This window comes from Gracilinanus agilis, chromosome 4, assembly GCF_016433145.1.
Source record: "Gracilinanus agilis isolate LMUSP501 chromosome 4, AgileGrace, whole genome shotgun sequence".
In the NCBI taxonomy this organism is placed as follows: domain Eukaryota; kingdom Metazoa; phylum Chordata; class Mammalia; order Didelphimorphia; family Didelphidae; genus Gracilinanus; species Gracilinanus agilis.
In genome coordinates this window covers 142,170,043-142,177,625 of record NC_058133.1, presented here as the reverse complement: position 1 = coordinate 142,177,625, position 7,583 = coordinate 142,170,043, and the positions used below count along the sequence as shown (strand labels likewise).

At 38.1% G+C, this 7,583-nt stretch overlaps 1 protein-coding gene across 1 annotated transcript in view; it reads left to right on the top strand.

Moving 5' to 3' along the window:
* SDCCAG8 (SHH signaling and ciliogenesis regulator SDCCAG8) overlaps nucleotides 1-7,583 on the top strand; it is a 268,032-nt gene that overhangs the window by 40,532 nt on the left and 219,917 nt on the right. The window lies entirely within an intron of this gene.

Sequence of the window (7,583 nt, the reverse complement as noted above, 5' to 3'; positions counted from 1 at the left end):
ATATATGCACTCAAGGATATAAATTTCCCCCTGAGTACTGCCTTGGCCGCATCCCACAGAGTTTGGTAGGATGTCTCATCATTGTCATTTTCTTCAATGAAATTATTGATTGTTTCTATGATTCCTTCTTTGACAAATTGGTTTTGGAGAATCATATTATTTAATTTCCAATTAGTTTTTGATTTTCCTGTCCAGGTGCCCTTACTAGTTATTATTTTTATTGCATTATGATCTGAGAAGGTTACATTTATTATTTCTGCTCTTTTGCATTTGTTTGCAATGATTCTATGCCCTATAACATGGTCAATCTTTGTGAATGTGCCATGTGCAGCTGAAAAGAAGTTGTATTCCTTTTTGTCCCTATTTATTTTTCTCCACATATCAATTAAATCTAATTTTTCTAGGACTTCATTCACCTCACTTACCTCTTTCTTATTTATTTTTTGGTTTGATTTATCTAGATCTGAAAGAGGAATATTTAGCTCTCCCACTAGTATGGTTTTACTATCTATTTCCTTCTTGAGCTCTGCCAGTTTCTCCTTTATGAATTTGGATGCTATGCCACTTGGTGCATATATATTGAGCAGTGTTATTTCCTCATTGTTTAAACTGCCTTTAATCAGGATGTAATGATCTTCCCTGTCTTTTTTAATCATATCTATTTTTACTTTGGCTTTGTCAGAAATCATAATAGCCACTCCTGCCTTCTTTTTCTCATTTGACGCCCAAAAGATTTTGCTCAAGCCCTTAACCTTAAACTTGTGTATGTCCACCCGCCTCATATGTGTTTCTTGTAGACAACATATGGTAGGATTATAGTTTCTAATCGACTCTGCTATTTGCTTCCGTTTTATGGACGAGTTCATCTCATTCACATTCAGAGTTATAATTATCAGTTGTGCATTTGCTGACATTTTCGTATCCTCCCCTATTCCTACCCCCTTTTCCTTATACTATTTCCTTTTAAACCAGTGGTTTGCTATTAAGCCGCTATCCCTTATCCCTCTCTCTTGATTAACTTCCCTTTCTACCCCCTCCTTTATTCCCCCCCCTCTTTTTGTTTTTAAAGGCCTTATGAATTCCCTCCCCCTTCTTCTCCCCTCCCTTTTTTTGACCTCCCCACTCCTCTGCTCCCCTTGGTTTATCCCTTCTGACTTTCTCAGAAGGGTTAGATAAGAGTTTTATGTCCCAGTGGATAGTATAGCTACTCTTTCCTCTCCGGATTGATTACATTGAGAGTAAGGTTTGATTATTACCTCTTAATGCTCTCTTCCTCTCCTTATTATAATAGTATTTGTCCCCTCTCCTTCCCATGCCCTCTTTGTGTGTAATAGAATATCCTATTTTCTTATTCACTCAAGTTTCTCTTGGTGTCCCCTGCTATTCACCCCCTCTTTCCCATCCCCCATGTCATCTTAGATTATTTAGTGTTCCACCCTCACCCTGTGAATTATTCTTCTGATTACTATAATAGTGAATATTATAATAGTGAATAGAGTTCACTACAGAGAATTATACATAACATTTCTCTACATAGCAATACAGATAATTAGATCTCACTGAGGCCCGTAAAAAGGCAAATTTAAAAATTATGAGTTTTCTTTCCTTCCCCTCTGTTTCTTATTTACCTGTTCATGTTTCTCTCGATTTTTGTGGTTGGATATCATACTTTCCATTTAGCCCTGGTCTTTTCTGTGCAAATACCTGGAATTCTTCAATTTTGTTGAATGCTCATACTTTCCCCTGGAAATATATAGTCAGTTTTGATGGGTAGTTAATCCGTGGTTGCAGGCCCAGTTCTCTTGCCTTTCTGAATATCGTATTCCAAGCCTTGCGGTCTTTTAGCGTGGAGGCTGCCAGATCCTGTGTGATCCTGATTGGTGTTCCTTGATATTTGAATTGTCTCTTTCTGGCTTCTTGTAAGATTTTTTCTTTTGCTTGAAAGCTCTTGAATTTGGCAATTATATTCCTGGGCATTTTCTTATCTGGATCGAATGTAGTGGGTGTTCTATGGATCCTTTCAACGTCTATATTGCCCTCTTGTTGTAGGACTTCAGGGCAATTTTGCTGAATAATTTCTTTTAGTATAGAGTCCAGGTTTCTATTAATTTCTGGGTTTTCTGGAAGACCAATTATTCTCAAATTGTCTCTTCTAGACTGGTTTTCTTGGTCTGTCTCTCATTGAGATATATCATGTTTCCTTCTATTTTTTCAGTCTTTTGACTTTGTTTTATATGTTCTTGTTGTCTTGAGAGATCATTAGCTTCTAATTGCTCAATTCTAGCCTTTAGGGATTGGTTTTCGGCTATAATCTTTTGGTTTTCGGCTATAATCTTTTGGTTTTCGGCTATAATCTTTTGGTTTTGGCTATAATCTTCTGGTTTTCCTTTTCGCTCTGGTCATTTCTGGTGTTCAATTTGCTTATCAGTTCATTTGATTTCTGAGCCTCACTTTCCAATTGCAACATTCTACCTTTTAAACTGTTATTTTCTTGCCAGATCTCTTCCATTTCCCTCAAAATCTCAGTTTTGAACTCTTCCATAGCTTGTGACTCGTTTTCCTTATTTGAAGTGGGTCCAGATGCTTGTTTGTTCTCCTCCTCTGTTTGCTCAGTTGTCTGGATTTTCTCTGTGTAAAAGTTGTCGAGTGTTAAAGACTTCTTTTTCTTGTTGTTAATCTTTCTCTTCTGAACTTCCTGAGTCTGGGTAGCCATCATTAGTCCAGCAGCTTCTCAGCTTTATCCTCGCGCTCAGGGTCTGTCCGCGGTCTTTTGGCTCCTGAGGTCTGAGGTCTGGTTTTTTCCAAGGTCAAGCCCCCTGGTGGACCCCCTTGCTTGATCCTCTGCCAGAGGTTCCTTTACAAGTCTTAGGGCGCTGCTTCCACAGTCGTATACCCGTCTGCACTGGTTCCCCACTCAGGGTTTCAGAGCTTTAGCTCCTGGCTGTGTCTGCCTCCACCCACGCCTCCGCTGTGCCTTCGCTCTGAGCCCGTGTTCTGTGCCCTTGCTCAGAGTTCGTGTGCGTTCCCCAGCTTTTTGGGGTCCCAAATCTTGCTGCTCTCAGGAACAGGCCCTGGAGCTGCCAATGACTTGATGGGTGCCCCAAACTTGCTCTATTTCTTTTTAGCTGGCTTTGGTACTATAGGTGGTGTGTGTGGAGGGGGTGGGGGTGGGGTGGTTGCTCAGCCCGCGATTTAGTGAGAGCTGTTTCACCCCTTTATAGCATGGAAATGTCCCAATTCCACGTACCTTCCACATTGCACCCTGTTGTGGGGTTCCTCCATTTGTCTGGACTTGTTTTTATATCCCCTTGAGGAGTCTTGTGTGTTTTGGTCAGGAGAGGTTAAGAGCTGCTTTTTACTCTGCCGCCATCTTAACCCAGAAGGCAAATAAACATTATTTTAAAAGGAAAAGACTAAAAAGGCCGAAGACAAAGGGCCCCAGGAGACCACATCTTTAGCAAGCATAGCCATGATACAGATCTAGGCAAGGAGACTGGGAAGGAATTTTCAGGCAGATAAGAGAAGAACCAAAATAAGGTACTGTCACAAAAACAGAAGAGGAATATCAAGTAGAAGAAAATGATCAATCGTGTCCAAAGCTGTAGAGAGGTCAAGGATGAGAGTTAAGAAAAGTCCATTAAATTTGGCTATTATGAGATCACTAGTAACTTTAGAGAGAGCAGTTTCAGCTGAATGATTAAATTAGAAGTTATAATGTAGACTTAAGACACTAAATGAAAAGGATTAGAGACAGGGCTTCTCGAGGATTAACCTCTAAATGCAAGAAAAATATAATATATAGAATGATAGCTAATGGGGATAGATGGAGCAAGTGAAGAGTTTTTGAGGATGGGGAAGATGTCAGTATATTTGTAGGCTTTAAGGAAGTAGTCAGCTGTCAGGGAGATATGGAGATGATACACCAAGAAAGCATCTAGAAAAACAGAATGAGATAGAGTTACTTATACATGTAGAAGGATTTGCTTTGGAATGATGAAGGGCTACCTCTTCTTATGAGACGGGTGAAGGAAACAATGATAGAACATATATAAGTGCTAAGATTTGGCTGGGCAGGATTTGAGGACAGGAAGAGGGTCCTTCTGGTGCATGGCTTCAAGTTTTTCATTGAAATGTGAGGCAAAGTTCCAAACTGAATTTTGAGGGAGGAGGAGCCATGAGAAGTTTGAGGATGAATGAAAATTTTGGTGATGAGTAAGGCAATTAAGGAGGTGTAAAAGGATTGCCTTGTTGTAGTGAACGCCCAGGGGAGTTTATGTAATAGTGGCTCTAGTCAACATAGTTTTGTGATGTTCTCTGGCTTAGTTCCAGTAGCAGCATAGGAGAGGACAGCAGATGATGGGAATAACCTAATCTTGAAGGGTGGCAGGATAAGATCTTCAATAGGATAAAGTGGTAAAGAACTTAAGATAAGACACTGTAGCAGTGAACTGGTTCAAGAAGTGGTCATGTTTGGAAGGAGAGGAGAGTGTAGCTTAAGTAGAAGGATCTAGGAAACAATATGTGGTCGAAGGATTGGAAGTTATAGTGTAAGTGAAAGAAAGAGTTAAACATTTAAGCTGCTTGATGGAATTCTGCTTCATGCCTTTTAGGGGAGGCTGACCAAACTAAGGGATTGATGGAGGGAGTAATAGAATAATGTTTTTTCCCTTTTGCAAGCATTTTTGACCAGGCCAGGGAATAGCAGAGGAAGACTGATGAAATTATAAGTGATCTCTGCTTTCCTTTTTAAGGGCTCACAAATCATTTATAGAGCCATTATTAGAGAGCACAAACCATTTAGTCTTAGAACTTCACAAGGAATGGGAATCAGGTATACTGAAACAGTTTTCATATTCTATCTTCTTTTCTTCAAAAATCAGGATATTCCGTAGTCATATGGTTCTGTTTCCTAAGATTTTTCAAAGATTTCTCATGCCAGCTCTGCAACTACACATACAAGTCTTTTCTCCCCAAATTTTAAGAGTTCATTCATTCAAACCTGAGGATATGCCATCTTTTGGGGGCAGATATTGCTTTCTTACCTTTTCTTCTGTAATTTTGGGTTTTCATTCCATTATCTCCTTTTTTTTTTATCCTCAATTAAAAATATTTTTACTTTGAAGAAAACAGAAACACAATAACAACTATAACAATTTAACATTTCCAAAGTAACTTGTATATAGCCTAGGAATCACTAGAGGCAACAATTGAACCCAGGCCACCTGACCAGAAGTACATTATTTTTTCAATTATCATGAAGCTAAAAAAACAATTCTATTTCCCAACCACCCTGACTATTGTATATTATCATCATCATCATCTAATTCCTTTTTAGAATTTTATCTTTCCCAGAACCTATCATTAAAGGAAACCTTCTCCTTTGTTGTCCTCAGCAGCATCCATTCATCATTGGCCTCTTACAATTTTGGACTGTTGTTTTCTGTTTTCCCAAGCTATTTAGCTATAAATCTTTTTGTCCAGTGCCCCTGTAGTATGACCTCTCTCCAGTTGCATTTGTCTTTCTCCCTTTGCTGATACTTATCCAAATGCTTTCTACAATGTTTGCCCTTTTGAGTTCTCATCCTCATATGCATGTATCTTTTTTATTAAGTAATACTTTTCCATCTCTTCCTTTTTTATCTGCTTTGTTTGTTTTAAGTGTTTTTATTTTAGCGATGTTCCTGTCTTGTGTCCCTTTTTGCCAATCTCAGTGATAAACAGATTCACAACATTGATGTGTCATCCTCAGCTCCTCATCTCTACTCTCTCCTTATACCCTATCATTTGCCAAGTCTTTTTTCTACCTCCACAACATATCTCTCACATTTGTCCCCTACTTTCTACTTGTATAGATACCAAGGGCTGTGTGCAATATCCGCTTAATTGCTCTCTCTGCCTCATTCACAGCATTGATGAAGTGATTTTCCTAAAACATCTGTTGGATGCCATTTCCTTCTCAAAAAACTCAACGACTATCCTATTTTCTTGAGAATCAAATATAAATTCTTTTGTTTGGCGTTTAATGTTTTGCAACCTTTGTTCCAAAATGAATTTTCTTTGGATTTTACTCTAGGGCTAGGCTAAATCTACTTCCAGACACAAAAACATCTGATGAGATTTAGTAATTACATTATGTTGATGACCTCCAGATAATTCTCTGTTCTTATTTTCAGTAATATTGAAGTAAAGTTCAGTATTTCCATCAGTTGTGACTAGAGGAAACCTATATTCTGAGAATAGATTTTTTTTTTTTACCATATTGCACATGGATTCTATGACAAAAAAATGGTTAAAAAATTTCTACAGTCTAGGTCAGAATTAGCAACGGTTTTCAAGTTAACGTGCCCAAATTGCAACTTCAAGCTGCCTGTGAGCCCCCTGCATTGCCCCAGAGAGTGGCTTGACAGAGGGGTAGGGCATGCAAAAAATGTCCTCAGGCTCTGGGAAGAGGGAGAACAGAGCAGCTCCCAGAGTGATGGCTTGGGACATCAGAGTACCAATACTTTGCCAAAACTGGTCTAGGTTGTCTAGGAAGATCTCATTAGATGTCTTTGTTTACTACCACTTTCTTTATTCTTGTTAAATATAATCATCTGTTTGAACTAAAACTTAGTTCTCTCATTATTGGACTTATCTTGTGCTCTCCATCAGAAAAAGATAGTTATTTAAAGTATTTATATATATACATAATATAAAATATTAAATAAACTGAGATACCCTTAATTTCTTATACTATGTAAACATTTTTACTGAATCACAAATACAGCCAAAGTTTGTTAAGCTAAGCCTGATTTTCCTTAAAGCTCTAATGTTCTAATTATTCTTTCTAAACTCTGTTATCTGTCACACTTATGGTAGATGGTAATATAAAATGTCAAATAGCAGTTATTATATCATATTTATAAAACACTATTTCTAATTTGGTTTGAAACTTCATATGGTTTCTTGGGTTTGATAGACTTGATTAGAAATAATATTTGTGAAATAAGCAAAAAGTAATACATTATAGAAAAACTATTGGTTTGTTGTAGTGAGTAGTATTAAGTGAAATGACATATTGACATTTGTTAATGATGAAGTATTAGTTTCTGTGTTCAGTATGGAATATTCTAGTAGGAAATTGTGGATTAACTAATATGCATGTCATTCATGATCAGAGACCTTTCCATTTATAATTCTTTCAACATACTTGTCAAATACCTCATATGTGCAAACTATTATGGTAGCCACTGTAGGGCATTTGAGGATCTTTAAGTGAGGAATTGACCTTGCTCTATATTTAAGTCCAGAGCAGCTTTTTGGCTAATAAAATTACTTTTGTCAGAGTCACACACCCCCCACCCCCCAACCCCCAGGGAGTTGCCTGCCTTGGGTGTGGGGAGAAACAGAAACTGGAAGGAAGCTTGTTGCTCTGGAAAATCTGATGTAATGCTTCTCCCATGTTGTCCCTGGAGTGGGGTGTGTTAGGGAAAGCCCTCATTCCTCTCTGCATATCAAAAATCGGGGCATGGGGGCAGAGGGATTGGTTCTTCATCACTACATCATTTGAGAAATGGAAATCACAGCAGCTCATCCATTTTTTA